Below are 18,011 nucleotides of genomic sequence, written 5' to 3'. Positions count from 1 at the left end.
TCTATGATGTTCACCTCCTCTGCTGCCTCTGTCTCTGTCTCTCTGTCTCTGTCTCTCTGTCTCTGTCTCTCTCTCTCTCTCTCTCTCTCTCTCTCTCTCTCTCTCTCTCCTTGGAACATCATAGCTGTCTCCTCTCAGTGTCAGAGAGAGGTGTGTAAACCTGACTGGAAGGGTATTTCTCTCTGTCCTTCAGAGTATCACACGGACTTTGGAGGGACAAGGCCATCTGACTTTCCAGGGAAGTCATTTTATTTCAGCTCCAGGGCTGCCAGCAGGTCGCTTAAGCCCTGACCTTGACAGAGCCAATTCCAGGTCCTCTGAAGAAAATGTGTAACATAGTTTTTTGTTTTGTATTTTTTAGATTAACCCCCAAACTGTGTTTTCTCTTTTCTTGTCCATCACAGTATACTTGGCATGTAAGGTGAACATTCCTTTCTGGAAGGTTACTAGCTGTAAAGAGACCCCAGTGAGCCCAGTATTAAATTCCAGGATGATTGTTTGGGGACATAATATCTGCTGCGTGGCTACTGAGAACAATTCTGAAACACACTCAGGATGGCAGGAAGAGAAGCCAGATCTCAGAAGAGCCACAGCCCTGATCGTAGGTCACCACTTGACTCAGCAGGGAACCCCCGGGCTGGGGACCTCAGTGTAGTAGGACCAACAGCCTCTGACGGCCCTCTTGAGACCTGCAGCTGCTCCTGTTCCTCCCTGACATAGGCCCGAGCAGTCACAGGGTGGGAGCAGGAAGTGGTAGCACCAGGGACATTCCAGCAAAGGCAGATGTTGTGCGGGTGTCCTTGTCTTCTGATATTTTTGTCTTGGGGACCAAAGGCAGTGTAAGGCTGTCCTTTAACAAAGGCATCCTTAACCCAGTCTTCATGGAGAGTGGTGGACATGACCAGAGTGAGATGCTTGGCTCTGTGAAAAGGCTGTCTTATGGCAACCTACTCTTCTGGTCTCTAAAGTACACTGACTTCTATGCTTCATACGCTCTGTGGTATCACACAATACGGTACAGTAACAAACACGGGCAGAGATGCAGGCCAGTGCGAGAGCCCTCTCCTGGTGTGTGTGAGTGAGGCGCTGGGCTCAATTCTCTGCATCATAGAAACAAAAGAAATCAAATATAAGATAATAAGAAAAATAGTATGATGTATGTATATTTCCCTTTTATATATAATGTTAGGGTGCAATGGTATAATGTTTCAATTTATATAGAATAGCATGACTTATGCATTGTAATGGTGTCTTTATTTCTTTCCTTATGGCTGTGATAAAATATCCTGGTGAAGGCATTTACGGGAGAAGAGTTTGCTTTGTCTCGTGGTTCCATACTTAAGAGCATCGTGGCAGGGAGCTGCAATGGCAAGGGTCTGAGGGAGCTGGTCCTGTTACATCCACAGTCAAGAACAGAGCCAGATGCACTCAGTGTTGGTGATCTGCTCAGCGTCTCCACGTCTCCACAGCCTGGAATCCCTGTCTAGGGAATGGTGCCGCTCACAGTGGGCATTTCTTCCCAAGTAATCAAGATAAACCCCCACAGACACACCAGGAGGCCCATCTCCTAGGTGACTCTAACTACCACCAAATTGACAATCAGCAACGATATGACAGTACTATACCCTAGTCACTGACTTCTTTATAATAATTTATTTTATTCAAAATACTGAAAAGATGAGCATTGCGATACACAACCAACATGAATGTATTAGCTAAGTAGACATATTTTCGTGACTAAGCCTTAAGAATTCTGCCTGCATGCCCGACCCCCAGCACGTCTCTCCTTGAACAGTCTCATTCCACATGGTTTGTAGCTCTAGGTGGAAAGCGGCTGCCACTCAAAGTGCAGCTCTGAGGTTTCTGAGCCCTGACTTCTGGGCAGTGAATGATCCGAAGCGTATGTCCTGGCAGAGGTGAGGAAACACACCCTTCTACAAGCATCTCTCCTCTAGATCAAGCAGGAAAGATGCTTTCTTGAGAAGCAACAGGGGCTGCGGAGGGAGTCTCCAAAGTTAGATATCACATTCACGGGCTCCTTTGTAAGGAGCCAATCAACCGTGTCGCCAAGCTAATGACAGTCTAAAACACTTCTTATGCTTCCAGCTGCCCCTTTGGAGGAGCCTGCTCCCAGCATCCATCCCCTCATCCCCCACTCACACACAACCTCTGATCCGATCACAAGTTCTGGCTCTAGACCTCAAGGGTGCAGCTTTTTCTGTGTTCATCTCCATCCCCCAGACTTTTCATTTCTTAAGTTTAAATACATGTGTACCCCCAGTCTGACTTCATTATAATCTTGTTTGCCAGCTTTAATTGAGGCTGACCCCACCCTCACATTTGAGCATGTGCTTTGGAGCCGATCTCCCTTGCAGTTAGAGGAATGTCCACGAACAGGGGACACCCTTGTTAGTTACGTGTGTGCATGTGTGTCTGTGTGAGGTCAGGGACACAGTAGTGCAGTCGCCATGGGAGGCTAGAAGGATCGTATCCCCTTGAGCTGCAGTTGCAAGTGGTTGTGAGCTCCCTGATGTGGGTGCTGGGAGCTGAACTTGGGTCCTCTGCGAGCACGATATAAGCTCTCGGCCTCTGAGCTATCTCTTCCCAGTGATATCTCAATTTCCACTCATTTCAGCTTCCTAAAGTGTGCTTCACAGAACCTTCTGGGCGCTGGCATTCTTAAACCGAAAAGAGGAGGTCTGCTTCTGCTTTCAGATCGGATGTTATTCAGCAAAATGCCCGGGTCACTGGTCATGCTCTCCTGAACCCTGGCAGCCTTCATTGCCTTTGCCAAGGCTCTCTGTGAGGGCCTGGTGTCGCGATCCTCTGAAGGGATGTTGTCTCTTGTGGATCGCTGCCTGGTTCATGAGCTACAAGGAACAGAAAGCAGGACACAGCCATCTCTGCCAGGGTTTCTTCCCTCTTCTTTTTTACATAGATTCTTATGTAATCCAGCACCTGCTCTGTACAGGGCCGTCATAGCCTTCCCTATATTAACTATGAGTTCCACACTCACTTGTCACAGCCACCCACATTGTCACACCCTTTCTCTGTCATGTGCATATGGCCACAGTTCTAGGAACACTCACACGCACAATCATACTCGAACGCATACACGGTGTCTCTCTTGGTCTCGCTGTTTGTGTCTCTCTGTCTCTCTCTCTCTCTTTGTATCTCTGTCTCTCTTTCTCTCTCTCTGAATCTCTGTCTCTCTGTCTCTCTCATACACACACTCCTTCCTCCTGGGGTCTTCTACGCAGGACTGTGTTGGAGTGTGAATGTGTCCAGTGCGTGCTTGAGTGAGTGTGAAAGAATGCGGGTGAGCAAGTGTGGTTGAGTGTGCACGTTTGAGAGGGGTAGAACAAGGGCGGGAGAACACATGTGTGCATGTGTAAGTGTGTGACTCTCCAGCAGGCACTGACACCCTTAGATGAACGGCACCTCTGTGAGGGACCAGGCTCCTTGCTCAAGGCTCTGTGGGCCTCTGACCTTGGTGGCATCTGCAGGTGCCCCATAGCCCTAGGGTGAGTCTGAGCTACACGCTCCATCTAGGACATCCTGGTGCTAAGATGGGAACGAACTTCTCGCTAGAAGAACATGCTGTGCAAGGTGGAAGAGGAACAAATAGAAGCTCCCACGCCTCCCACGCCCAGGGCTGCAGCAGGCGGAGGGAGGGTGACTGACGGCTGAGTTTTAGGCAGATGTGGGAGCAACCCCAGCCAAGGCTCCATCACTCCGAGGCTTGATTAATGCTCTTTCTCATTATTTGATGTCAGTCTTCTTCCAATGAGCCGCTGCAAGCATCACTGTAGGATCACTCTGGGCTTCCTACCCCCCACACTAGCAAACATGCATTTAAAAATAGCCGGGTAAAATTCAACCCAGAGCAGGACACATTTGACAATAAGCTTGGGGTGGTTTTATAAGGCATGTATATATAGAATTTAACAGGATGAATGTTGTTCATTGCTTCCACAGGACGGATCTAGCTCATGGGGATGTGGCTGGGGTTCAGGCAACTGTTGTCAAGACTTCAGCGTACTCGCCTGTGTTGAGGAGCCCACCATCTCAACACCCCAAGGTGTCCATCCTCCCTTACCATAGGCCGCCTGTTCCTCCACTTCCTGCAATGCCCACAGCCTCATCTCACAGAACTTGCACCATGGCCTGGCCCTGTCCTTGACTCTATCTGCTGCGGGTGGGTGGGCTCTCAAGCTAGAGACCACACATGGTGTATGGAGGGCTGGCATGGGGAGCTCTGCCCAGCCAGGGAAGGGCTTTGCTGCCAGTGCCTTGGTTTTGAAGGTTCGAGTAGCAGGAACAGAAATGAAAACTGAGACATCATCCAAGGGCAGAGCAGGGGCTGGGAGAACCCTGGGTTCACCAGAGTTCCACTAGAGGGATCTGACACCTCTGACTTCTGCAGGTTCGGGCACACACCTACACCCACTCACCACACACTTAAAAATTAGTCATAAAGGCCAGGCGGTGGTGGTGCACGCCTTTAATCCCAGCACTTGGGAGGCAGAGGCAGGCGGATCTCTGTGAGTTTGAGACCAGCCTGGTCTACAAGAGCTAGTTCCAGGACAGGCTCCAAAACCACAGAGAAACCCTGCCTCGAAAAAAACAAAAACAAACAAAAACCAAACCAAACCAAACCAAACCAAACAAAACAAAACAAAAAAAAACAAAAAAGAAAGAAAGAAAAAAAAACAAAAAAAAGAGAAAAAGAAAGCAAGAAAGACAAAAAATTAGTCTTAAGAAGAAAAACCTGGGGACTGGAGAGATGGCTCAGCGGTTAAGGGTATTGCTTGCTCTTCCAAAGGTCCTGAGTTCAATTCCCAGCACCCACATGGCAGCTCAAAACTGTCTGAAGATCCAGTTGCAGGGCATCTGACACCTTCACACCAATGCATATAAAATAAAGTTAAATAGACCATAAAAAAAAAAATATTAAAAAAAAAAAAGAGTCGATTAGATCATCCAGGTTTCTGGAAACTCCCTCCTCCTTCTCTGCCTTATCATCCCTGTGGGCATAAAACAATTTATTTCAAGTATTAAAATATATATATTAAAAAAAAAAAAAAGAAGAAGAAAAACCTGGAGCCATAAGCATTGGGGCAGTCAGCCTATGACTCAGGCGCTCTGGGAACATTCTGCAAGCTATCCAGTCTCATAATAACCCACTTTCTGCCTCTCTTGATGGCAGTTTTGTTTTGGCAGAATTTTGTTGCCTGCAACCCCGAACCCAGGTGGATTAACCCTTGGCTGTACACACACGCAACGTTTAAACACAAACAGCAGGAGACTCGGTATCAGGTTCATTTGCATTGCAATCATTTTGAAAGGGAGGCTCAGGTGGGTGTGGCGCTTGGGCATAGGATCAGGACTAGTGAGGTAAGGCCTGCAACAGGTGTGGTGCTCCCCGGGGTGTGTGGTGGGTGCTCCCTGGGGTGTGTGTGGTGCTCCCTGGGGTGTGTGTGGTGCTCCCTGGGGGGTGTGGTATTCCCTGGGGTGTGTGTGATGCTCCCTGGGGTGTGTGTGGTGCTCCCTGGGGTGTGTGTGGTGCTCCCTGGGGTGTGTGTGGTGCTCCCTGGGGTGTGTGTGGTGCTCCCTGGGGGGGTGTGGTATTCCCTGGGGTGTGTGTGGTGCTCCCTGGGGTGTGTGTGGTGCTCCCTGGGGTGTGTGGAGCTCCCTGGGGTGTGTGGAGTTCCCTGGGTCATGTGCTGCTCCTGGGAGACTGATGCAGGAGGATTGGAAATTCAGGCTTGCCTACATACCTTAGCAAGATCCTGTCTCAAAGCAAAACGGTAAGCTGCGGAGTTAAGACAGAGGGATCACTATGAGTTGTAGGCTAGCCTGGGCTAATGAGTGAAAGGCTATCTCTAAAAACAACAAAAAGTGCAGCATTTGCATGTAACCTCTGCTTATTTTCTTACAGCGCTCAAATCCTCTCTAGATGACTTATAAGCTGGTGCTCGCAGCAACTGCGCTGCATTGCATAGGGAGCAAGGACCACAGCAAGTGTCTGCATGTGCTCAGTGCAGACACAAGATTGTCAATCCATTTTTTCTAAACAATATATTTTGATCATATTCTTTCCCTTTCCCAACTCCTCAGATCCCCCCACCTCCCTACTCACCCAACTTCATGTTCTTTATATCTTCCCAAACTCCAAACGAAAAACTAGGCACAAAAATCAAAAAACCAAAAAGTCAAAGAACAAAAAAAAATACCCGAACAAAACATGCACAAAAAGTCATGGAGTAGCCGGGCGGTGGTGGCGCATGCCTTTAATCCCAGCACTTGGGAGGCAGAGGCAGGCGGATCTCTGTGAGTTCGAGACCAGCCTGGTCTACCAGAGCTAGTTCCAGGACAGGCTCCAAAACCACAGAGAAACCCTGTCTCGAAAAACCAAATAAATAAATAAATAAATAAATAAATAGTCGTGGAGTTTGTTTTGTGTTCCCTAACTACTCCTGCACATGGGACCTGCCCTGGATGGTGGCTCATGTACCCAATGGCACTCCACTGGAGAAAATGGATTTTCCCTGTCCAGGAGGTAGAGATTGCAAACAGCTTCTTAGTTAGTGTCCACTTTCCCTTTTCAGCACAGGGACCCTCTCTGGCTTGAATCTGTGCAGGACTTGTGCATGTTGTCACAGTCTCTGTGAGTTCATCTATACACAGTCATATTCTTTCTGGAAGACACTGTTTTCTTGGAATCATCCATCACCTCTGGCTCTTGAAATCTTTCTGCCCCTTCTTCCACACAGATCCCCAAGTCTTGTGGGACAGATTTGTTAAAGACGTCCCATTTAGGGCTGAGTATTCCAAAAGTCTCTCACTCTCTGAATCATCCAGCTGTGGGCTTCTGTGTGAGTTTAACCTACCTCAACAAGAAGCTTCTCAATGCGGGGTTAAGAGATGCTCAGATCTACGGGTATAACGGTATTTCATTAGGATTCATTTTATTTCTATGTCCTTTAACAGAACAACAGCAGTGGAGTTTCCCCTAGGGCCCATATATATATGACCTATTTAGTCTCAGGTTCGTGACCACTTTAGCAGCGTTAAGGAATGGGTTCCATTTCATGGAGTGGGCCTTAAATTTGATTTCTAAAAAAATGGTTGGTTACTCCCATAACATCTGTGCCACTATTACACCAGTATATCTTAAAGGTAGGTCTCTGCTCTATGTCATAGAGTTTGTAGCTGGGTGATATAATGGTTACTTTTCTCCTCTGGAAACATGCAAATTACCTCCCAGCATTATAAATGCTAGCCAATAGGGGTGAAGCTTCTAGATGGGCACCAGCTCAATTTCTCCATGTCCAATGACGTAAGAGGAGTCTTCAGCAATAGGGTCTTACCATCAAACTGTAGAGAGTAGCCAATAGCCTTGTCAGTCGCCTGTGCCATTCTGTGGAGGGTGGCTAAGAGACCCATGTGGTCAATGATTCAAAAACATGTAACCCATTTCTTTTCTTTTTTCTTTTTTGGTTTTTTGAGACATTTCTTGCATTGGACATTTTATTTGGTGGTATATGATGTCTAGCTGGGGCATTGTCTCCCTCATTATACATGCACTCCATGTAAATTCCTCTCATATAGAATATATTTCAGGAATCTTCTATAGCAGTAGGTTTCTATGTGATTTTTCAAATGGCCTTTAGTGTTAGTTGTCCTTCTCCATATATCCTTCTCTTCCACACCCTCCCTATTTAATCTCCTATTCTAGTGTCCCCTTTACCTCTTTACAACACCATATTTTATTTCTTATCCTTGGGAAGATCCCCTTTCCCTCAAGTGCTCACTAGCTACTCAACCTCTGCGGTCATTTGGATTGAAGCACACATATCTAAGTCTTAAAAGAAACTTTTGTGGCCTGCTGAGAATGTCTGTTGACCTTTGCCCCTCTTGGGCCTAGCTAGATTTTCATTTGGGTTCACACCCTCCTCCCCAGGGAGCCCAGGCAGGGCCAGGACAGGTTTCAAGGCTACAGAGAAACCCTGTCTCAAAATACCAAAAAAAGAAAAAGGAAGAAACAATTTAACTTTCTTTTTCTTTTTTTTCTTTCTTTTTTTTTTTATTTTTTTTATTTTCAAGACAGGGTTTCTCCGTAGCTTTTGGTTCCTGTCCTGGAACTAGCTCTTGTAGACCAGGCTGGCCTCGAACTCACAGAGATCCACCTGCCTCTGCCTCCCGAGTGCTGGGATTAAAGGCGTGTGCCACCACTGCGCGGCAGAAACAATTTAACTTTCAATACTTTTCATCCCTACTGAGCCAAACCCTCACTTGGTGTGGAGTGATCCACATCCCTCAGGCGTGGAGCAGTGAATGTGGAGTGGAAAGTGGTCTCATTCCCAAGGGGTATTTGACCCAACAGTCCTCCTCCGCAGTAAGATGTACCAGTTGTGACTCAATTACAGTTAGCAGGGATGGTAGGCTGGCTCATTTTACTTGGACCACGGTGAGAGTCAACCTTACATTTTAACTTTTAATTACTATGCTTACGAGATCCATGAAACAAAAATGTCTCTGGTCTGCCAGCCCCTTGCCCAAGGACAGACAGTCCTGAAGTGCTGGAGGCTGCTGTTTCTGGGAGATAACAAGCCACACGTCTTCACTGCCCTAAACAAGTTTGCTTGACCCAACTACACCAGTTGTGCTTGATCGCCTGTGAGCAGGACCTTCACAGGCAGGAATTATTAAGGATATACTCTTGCCCCAGACTGGATGCAGACTGGAAGTAGTCAGGATGCATGCTTGCCCCTGATTGGACCTGATGGAAAATGCAATGGATTACGGGTTTTCCTTCCTAAGCTGCTGCAAAGCATGACTCAGGGCCATTTTTTCTGGGGACCTAGGTATGGACCTGGCCAAAGTCCATCCACCTGGCCAGTATTTCATTAAAGCTTGCTTCAGATTTGGCTTTAAACTGTGGTAATGGTCTTATTCTCGACCGGTGGGATTAACACTACTTCAGTCCATGCTAAAGTTCTCCTCTTCTTTAACTTAAAAGTTCTATCAAGAGTTACCCAGCATATTCTAGAACATTTCCTACCAAATCCCATAAAGCTATCACAGTACCCATATGGCTTGTTTTCTATGATATCATTGCAGGAAGTTTAATTAACTGTGTTGCAAGAACATAACCAAATATGCCAGTTTCTGAAGGGGAGCCAGGCCTGATGGCACACACATGTAATTCCAGCTATTCTGGGGGCTGAGGTGGCAGGATAGGGGGTGTAGGGCCTGTCTGGGCTATATAACTTGGTCAGAGCTGCTCGACTTAGTTGTGTCTCAAAATAAAAAGATACCACTGATACACTCCATGTAAGTGCTTGACTAGTTCACAAGACTCCAAGTTCAGTGTCTGTTACTATTTGAAGAGAACAGGAGGTTAAAAGATGTCATTGCTAGTGAAGGAATTTTAGTGTTTAGTGGTTATTATCGGGACACACCACCTCCTCGCCCCAAATTCAGATTCAGCAAAATTCTCCTTTTTTTAATGCCTTGTTTTTGTTCCACGTGAGTTCTTTAAGTGGCAAATAGTTGAAACCTAATCTGTCATGGATGACAAAGGGCTCACTAGCCCCCGGCGGCGAGCAGAAGCCCAGAGGTCACATCAGATCTCCAGCCAGGCCACCGTAGTCACTAACCTGTCAGTACAGCTCATCTCTCTGCTATTCCTTTGGTGCAGGACAATCTTACCCCTCTCCTTCTCCCTCTGAAATCTGTTTGGTCACAGCCTCCTCCCCACTCTCCTCATGCAGTGGGAAGGGTGGACATCGTTAGACGCGATGACTGCCGCTGGATCAAATGCTGTGTTTATTGGCAAGGATCTAGAGTCCCAGCCCTGCCTGGGCTCCCTGGGGAGGAGGGTGTGAACCCAAATGAAAATCTAGTTAGGCCCAAGAGGGGCAAAGGTCAACAGACATTCTCAGCAGGCCACAAAAGGGGACTTCCCAGTGACCTTCTGCAAGTTGCCTTTTGCAGAAGGCCAAACTTTGGAAATTCTCCTTGGAGATATTTTGGAGCAGATGGGATATTAGGGGAAGTGAGGAGAGTCTGCTGAACTTCAAAGGAAGATTACAGCTGGGAACGCACCCCCATGTTCAGCCTCCATATGCGTTCAATGAAAGGGTTCCCCCCTCCTACAAAATTTATTTAAAGAACATTGTCTTTTAAGTTTTAAAGGTGAAAACATACATAAAAGGTAATTTTAGTAACAATTCCCAACATTCATGGCTCAGTGTGGGTCTGGATATGTTAATCAGGGCTGTAACTGTCTGATATAATATGGTTTATTGAAAAATACATTCATGAATTGCCAGCTGTTTCCCTTTCTCCAGTATTCCCTGATGAGGGCACCTGCTGTCTACAGTAGGTAAAGGAGTCTATTGCCCCTCCACAGCTGTCTGTGGACCAGGGCTCTCAGATCGGTATCCGATCCCTGCTCAGTAAGGCCAATCATGGCGGGACTGAGAGCTGCTCATATAACTGATTAACACAATGCAGGTTTCGTATGAATTCCTGAGCAGTTTCTAATGAGAGCATCAAGACTGATGCAGTGTGGACCAGAGATGAACATTTCCTTTTGGTTTCCTCACTGTCTTTACAAAGCCCAGCACTTCAGAACTGATGCAGTCAACCAAGACTCCATAGGTGTGTGTGTATGCGCACACACGCTGCACAGTGTGTGTGTGTGTGTGTAATGTCCTTCCTTCCTCCCTCCCATCCCTGTTCCCTCTTCCTTCCTTTCTCCCCTCCTTCCCCACTTCTCTTTCTCTTCCTCTTTGGTCAAATTTATTTGAAGAATGTTCACGTCACTTCAAAAACATGAGCTTTTGTGATAATCTTCGAGACCCGAGAAAACCACACTTTCCCCCCAATCCATTATCCACAAGCCACAATGTTTTGTGGAGTTCCTCCATGTAATTAGCTGTAATAATTCCCATAACTGCAGTGACTTGATCCCTACAACTGAAGTGACTCATGTTTTGAGTCTCTTGCCTTCCTGCCCCATGGGGTCAACCAGAAAAGATGCTTATGGACCATCTAATGTCTTCTGATTGTTTGTTAGTTACCCCTAGCAATGGTAAAACTTGGGGTGAAAGGGAAACTTCAACCCCCTTCTTGTTTCTGTCTATAAGCTCCCCAGCTTGAGAGCCCACAGTGGGCTCTGATTTTTAGACACCCCCTCGGCAAAGTTTCCCCCAAATAAAGGCCTGGATTGTCCTAAGTCAATTGCTGTCTAGTCTCTTTCCTTTCTTGATGATCATTTACAATCTCTGTGTCTCTATCTCTGTTATTGTCTGTCTGTCTCTCTGTCTCTCTGTGTGTGTGTGTGCGTGTGCATGTGACAGACATAGTAGTGTTGGTACTGGGGTTTAGACCTATGCCCTTGCCATGCCCAGCAAGCTCCTCTCCACTAAGCCATACCCCAAGTCCTCTTTTTCAAAAAAAAAAAAACAAACAAAAAAAAAAAAAAACTTCTGGGCTTTGGTGCTTAAACAAATTCAATGCTCAGTTTCCTATATTTTTTTTTCAATTCTAAATAACAGATAGAAAAGGGGAGTCAATTCGATCTTTTGCAAGATCCAAAGCTTGCTGTGATAAGATAATTGATCGAATTATTTGATTGAAGATCTGGATTAGGTAAACACCGGTTTCAGTTTTCTGTCTGATCCCTCTCCAAGGGGCTTTGACAGTTGTCAGGGTGGAGGTTTCCACAGATCTCCTCTGCCAGGACAAATGGTGGCTTTTGTGGCTGTGAACTCAGTGCTGGAAAAAGCTGAACCAGGCAGAGCCTTCTGTACCTTGCGGGTGACTGATCTTAAATTCTAGTTTTGTCCGATCTCACGTGCTGCTGAGAACGTGTGTCTTTAGGAAACACAAACTGTAAACGCAAAATACTTCTTCTTAAAATATTTTGACTCAGGCATTATTTAAACCAAGAATTTCTGGCATAATTATATGACATATACTAAGATAATCCATCCTTCTGCTTGAATCCATGAATGACAAGAAACAGTGTCAAACTTTTTGATGCTGTCTTCAATGCCTTCCTCATGTTAGATCTTTCCAATGCTATAACAAAATACCCGAAGCTGAGTACTTATCAATAGAAGAAGTTTGGGGCTGGAGATGTAGCTGTAGGCAGGTGCTCATCTGGCAAGCAAGAGGCACAGCGCTATGTAACCGGGGTGTGGTGGTCACACTCGTCATCCCAGCATGCAGAAGGCACACGCAGGGGCTTCCAAAGCTTAGTTCAAGGCTATTCCCTTTGACAGAGATGTTTGTAGTCAGCCTGGGATACCCAATGCCTCTACAAACAAAACAAACAATGAATTAAAAGAAATGAGGTTTAGGTAGAGGGTACAGCTTGGTGGCAGAGTGCAGGAATGTGGTGCTTGAGTTGGCTCTCTGTAGGGATTAGTCCCGCCCCTTGGGGGGCGTGTTCGCCTTGGGCTAATGTTTGCCTATAAATTTGGCAAGCGCGCTCCCAGCCTTCCCTTTTGCTTTCCTGGTCTCCGCAGGAATGGTGGTTTTGTAAGTCTATTTCGCCATTAAAGCTGTATATATATTTTTACAATCAGTCTGCATTCGTTTACAACGTTACATTTTGGCGTCCAACATGGGCTATTTTGCCCCCGACTCAAGCGGGTAGCCCGATAGCTAACACAGCACCCTCCCGGGTGCTGTTTTTTAGTTTGTGACTGGGGCCCCAGTGCCGAGTCCGAGACACACTCGGCCACACAGGCCCATTCTGCCAGCCTTGGCTAAGTTTGCAGTGGAACCCCACTGCCTGAATTAGCAGAAGCTCAAGTACCTGTGGTTTTGCAACAAAAGCCGCCACAGTGGCAGATTTGGTCTGATACAAAGTGACTTGGCCGGCTGGTGGTGGCGCACGCCTTTGATACCAGCACTTGGGAGGCAAAGACAGGCGGATCTCTGTGAGTTCGAGGCCATCCTGGTCTACAAGAGCTAGTTCTAGGACAGGCTCCAAAAACACAAAGACCACCACTGGCAGGAACCGATCATTGCAGGTAAAAAAATTTTCTTTCATAAATAAAATGTCTGAACATGTTACTGTTCAAGAATTTAACAGTTTTTTTAATTGTACCATGTGGGAGATTTTACAAGAGGTGTCTATCACCCCACATCTATGGATCCTTCTGGAATTCATAGTTTTCATTGGCACTAAATGGTTTGATAATAGAAATATGATAAAGTCTTTACGAGACGAATCCAGGATTCTTAAGGGAGAGATTGAACGCTTAAAAACAATTGAGAATGACAACAATCTTCTCAAGAATCAGTTTGAAGTTCTCCAGGCTGATGTTAAGGAGAAATTCATTACTATGGAAGAGGGAACAGCTGATCTGGATCGTAAGCTTCAGTCCCTTTCTGTAGGAACTGAAACATTAGTGGCTGATGTTAAGGAGAAATTCATTACTATGGAAGAGGGAACAGCTGATCTGGATCGTAAGCTTCAGTCCCTTTCTGTAGGAACTGAAACATTAGTGGCTGATGTTAAGGAGAAATTCATTACTATGGAAGAGGGAACAGCTGATTTGGATCGTAAGCTTCAGTCCCTTTCTGTAGGAAATGAAACATTAACTGAGAGAATCAAAACTGCTGAATGTGACAATCGGATTTTGTCTAAAGCTTATGACAGATTGATGGAAAAATTGTCAATACAAGAAGGCACGGTTTATGCCATAAAAATTATGTCCAAAGATGAGATGTTATCTCTAATGGACAAACTTCATACTTTAGAATCCTCAATGAAGGCTTTGGAACATAATTCTGGACAGGAGATTCAGACATTGCAGAAGGCAATGGTGAATAGAATTGAAAAGGTTGAGGAATTTCTAAATTCTGATGAAGAAGAGCAAAGGGTAGAAAGGCAAATTTTAACTACATCTGTGGGTAAATCTCTCCGGGACAATTTCCACAAAGCTCTACCTACAGCTCTACCTGCCTTTCTAGTAATAACAACAGAGAAGGTGATTGGTTCCAGAAACCCTAGGGTCATCAAGGAGGATACATGGGAGCCTGTCCGTATGAATGATCTCAAGGAAATAAAACAGGCTGTCATGACTTTTGGGATGCAAGGCTCTTTTGTTAAAGAGATGCTAAGATCTTGGGCCATGACAAGCAGAGCAACCCCCTCGGACTGGCTCCAGCTGAGCCCTGCAGTACTTGAGAGTGGACCGCAATTGAAATGGAAATGCTTATTCAGGAAAGAGACTAGACTCTTAGAACAGCAGGAAAAAGCAAAGGGAATTGACATTTCCCTAGATAAAATTCTAGATGAAGGGCTCTTTTCCGACCCTCAGGAACAAGCTAATTTGGATGAAAACACACTCTCCATGTGTACTACAACAGCCTTAAGGGCTTGGGACAGGGTACAAGACCCAGGACAGAGAATGGAATCATTTGTCAGAGTTAAACAGGGTCAGAGAGAACTCTTTAGTGACTTTTTACAAAGATTAACTAAGGCTGTACAAATAGGGATATCTGACCCAGAAGCAAGACGTATAATGATTGAGTCTTTGGCTTATGAAAATGCAAATGTGGAATGCAAAAGGATTTTGGGCCCTTTAAAGCTCAGATCAGTGCCCTTGGAAGAATGGGTCTTGCATACACTCAATGTTGATACATTTGATAATGGCACTGAAGCATGGGTAGAAGAAGCAATTTCCAATGGTAAAAGGAGACACCAGAATACCAAATGCTTTAATTGTGGCAAAATGGGTCATATGAAAAGGAATTGTAGACAACGAATTTCAGAAATAATAATAATGCATCTTTAAGAAATAATAATAATAATAATAATAATGCATCTTCTAGAAATAACAGGAATAGGAGGACTCAGCCTTCAGGTTTATGTAGAAGATGTGGAAAAGGCAGACATTGGACGAATGAATGCAGGTCTACAAGAGATAGACAAGGCAACCTGATACAGACGGGAAACGTGAGAGGGGGGGCCTCACAGGCCCCCATGGCAAACATGGTTCAGTCATTTCCAGTTTCTGCAGAGAACGTGCCTCGTCAGGACAATTAGGAAGCCCCATGCCTACTGTTACAAGCAATAATGATCAGAAAGATAAGTTACGTGTGTTTTGGCAAACTTCTATAAATGATCAAAGACCTAAACTGAGAGTATGTGTAAATGGCATTTTTATTACTGGCCTGCTGGACACAGGTGCTGATGTAAGTATCATTACCCCAGAATCTTGGCATCCGTATTGGCCTCTTCAGAATGTAAATGTTCAGCACCTGGGAATTGGAACCCCATCTCGAGTAAGGCAGAGCACGAGATGGGTTGAATGTATAGGGCCAGAGGGACAAATAGGAAAATTAAGGCCATGTGTAGCCAATATCGCAATGAATTTATGGGGTCGTGACCTATTACAACAATGGAATACCGAAATTAACATTCCTGCTACTTCTAGAGCCCATATTTCTGAGAATAATATTAAAAAATATTACAAACGGAGAAAACCGGCCATTCGGGCTGTACAAGAACAAGCAATTGATGTCCCTTCAGAGATACCAACAGCCTTGCCTCTAAAATGGTTGACTGAGAAACCAATATGGACAAAGCAATGGCCTTTAGCTGAGGAAAAGTTACAGGCTTTAGAACAGCTGGTACAAGAACAATTAGATGCTGGACATATAGAAGAATCTACCAGCCCTTGGAATTCTCCTGTATTTGTGGTTAAGAAAAAATCAGGTAAATGGAGAATGGTGACAGATCTCAGGGCCATCAACAAGGTTACTCAACCTATGGGCCCTCTGCAATCTGGAATTCCTTTGCCCTCTTTATTACCAAAAGGATGGCCTCACATAGTTATTGATTTAAAGGATTGTTTTTTCACTATACCTTTGCAAAAAGAAGATAGAGAAAAATTTGCCTTCACAGTGCCTACTTAAAACAATTCTCAACCTTCGAGGAGGTACCACTGGACCGTCCTCCCCCAGGGTATGTTAAATAGCCCCTCCCTGTGCCAATATTTTGTGAGCCAACCATTGCAAATAATATACAAGAAATTTCCCAAATCTATAATATACCATTACATGGACGACATTTTGTTATCCGATTCAAACATGGATACCTTGAACAGACTGTTTGAGGAAATAAAGATACTTTTTCCTAAATGGGAATTGCAAATTGCTCCTGAAAAGATTCATAAGGGAGATTCTGTTAATTATTTAGGTTATAAAATAGGTTTGCAAAAAATTAAGACACAAAATGCACAAATTAGGAGAGATCGCCTACGGACTCTTAATGACTTTCAAAGACTGTTAGGAGACATTTCCAGTCTACGACCAGCTATTGGAATAACACCTGATCTAATAATTCATTTGAACAAAACCTTGGATGGTGATAAAGATTTAAACAGTCCCAGAGAATTAACAGCTGAAGCAGAAAAGGAACTGACAATGATTGAGGAAAAATTACAACAGGCACATGTGGACAGGGTGAATCCAGAGCTCGATTGTATTCTCGTCATACTACCATCAAAAATTCCTACAGCCGGGCAGTGGTGGCGCACGCCTTTAATCCCAGCACTTGGGAGGCAGAGGCAGGTGGATCTCTGTGAGTTCGAGACCAGCCTGGTCTACAAGAGCTAGTTCCAGGACAGGCTCCAAAACCACAGAGAAACCCTGTCTTGAAAAACCAAAAAAAAAAAAAAAAAAAAAAAAAAAAAAAAAAAAAAAAAGAAATTTCTCCTACAGGAATTTTAATGCAGAGAGATGATATTATTTTGGAATGGATCTTTTTACCACATAAACCAAGTAAGAAACTGAAAACTTATGTGGAAAAAGTCTCTGAGTTAATTATAAAAGGCAAGCTGAGACTTCGTCAACTAGCAGGCATAGACCCAGCAGAAATTATAGTGCCTTTCACTGCTGATGAACTAAAGAAATTATGGGAAGATAATGAACCATGGCAAAGAGCTTGTGCTAATTTTTTAGGAGACATTAATAACAACTATCCAAAAAGCAAGAGGCTTAACTTCATAAAGAGAACTTCTTGGATTCTTCCTTGAATCGTCCATGAGGCTCCAATAACTGGAGCCCGTACATTCTATACTGATGCCAATAAATCAGGAAAGGCAGGTTACAAATCAGAAGACTTGGGTAAGGTGGAACAAAGTCCGTATAATTCTGTCCAGAAGGCGGAATTATATGCCATTCTCATGGTGCTAAGGGATTTTAAAGAACCTATTAATATAGTCACTGATTCACAATACGCAGAAAGAGTTATTTTACATATTGAAACTGCTGAATTTATACCTGATGATACAGAACTAACTTCATTGTTTCTCCAGGTTCAAGATTTGATCAGGAACAGGCTTTGCCTTATGTACATAACACACATCCGATCCCATACGAGTCTGCCAGGTCCCCTAGCACAAGGTAATGCAGAAATTGATCAATTATTGATTGGTAGTGTGCTACAAGCCTCTGAATTTCATAAAAAACATCATGTTAATAGCAAAGGTTTGAAGAAAGAGTTTTCAATTACATGGCAACAAGCTAAGGAGATTGTAAAGATATGCCTTACTTGCTCTTTCTATAACCAAATGCCACTGCCTGCAGGGGCTAATCCAAAGGGCACCCAAAGGAATGAAATCTGGCAGATGGATGTGTTCCACTTTGCAGAATTTGGCAAATTAAAATATGTTCATCACACCATTGACACTTATTCAGGCTTTCAGTGGGCAACTGCTTTAAGTTCAGAAAAAGCTGATTCAGTAATCACTCATTTATTAGAAGTCATGGCTATCATGGGTATACCTACACAAATAAAGACGGATAATGGTCCTGCTTATGTTTCTAGGAATATGAAACAGTTTTTTGATTATTACAATATCAAGCATGTTACAGGTATACCATACAATTTTACAGGTCAAGCAGCCATAGAAAGATCAAATCGAACTATAAAGGATATGTTGAACAAACAGAAAGGGGTGGAAAACACCCCC

Source organism: Microtus oregoni, unplaced genomic scaffold (assembly GCF_018167655.1).
Source record: "Microtus oregoni isolate MIOR12 unplaced genomic scaffold, Mior012 000040F_ref0000088, whole genome shotgun sequence".
In the NCBI taxonomy this organism is placed as follows: domain Eukaryota; kingdom Metazoa; phylum Chordata; class Mammalia; order Rodentia; family Cricetidae; genus Microtus; species Microtus oregoni.
Note: the sequence above shows the minus strand (reverse complement) of the source record.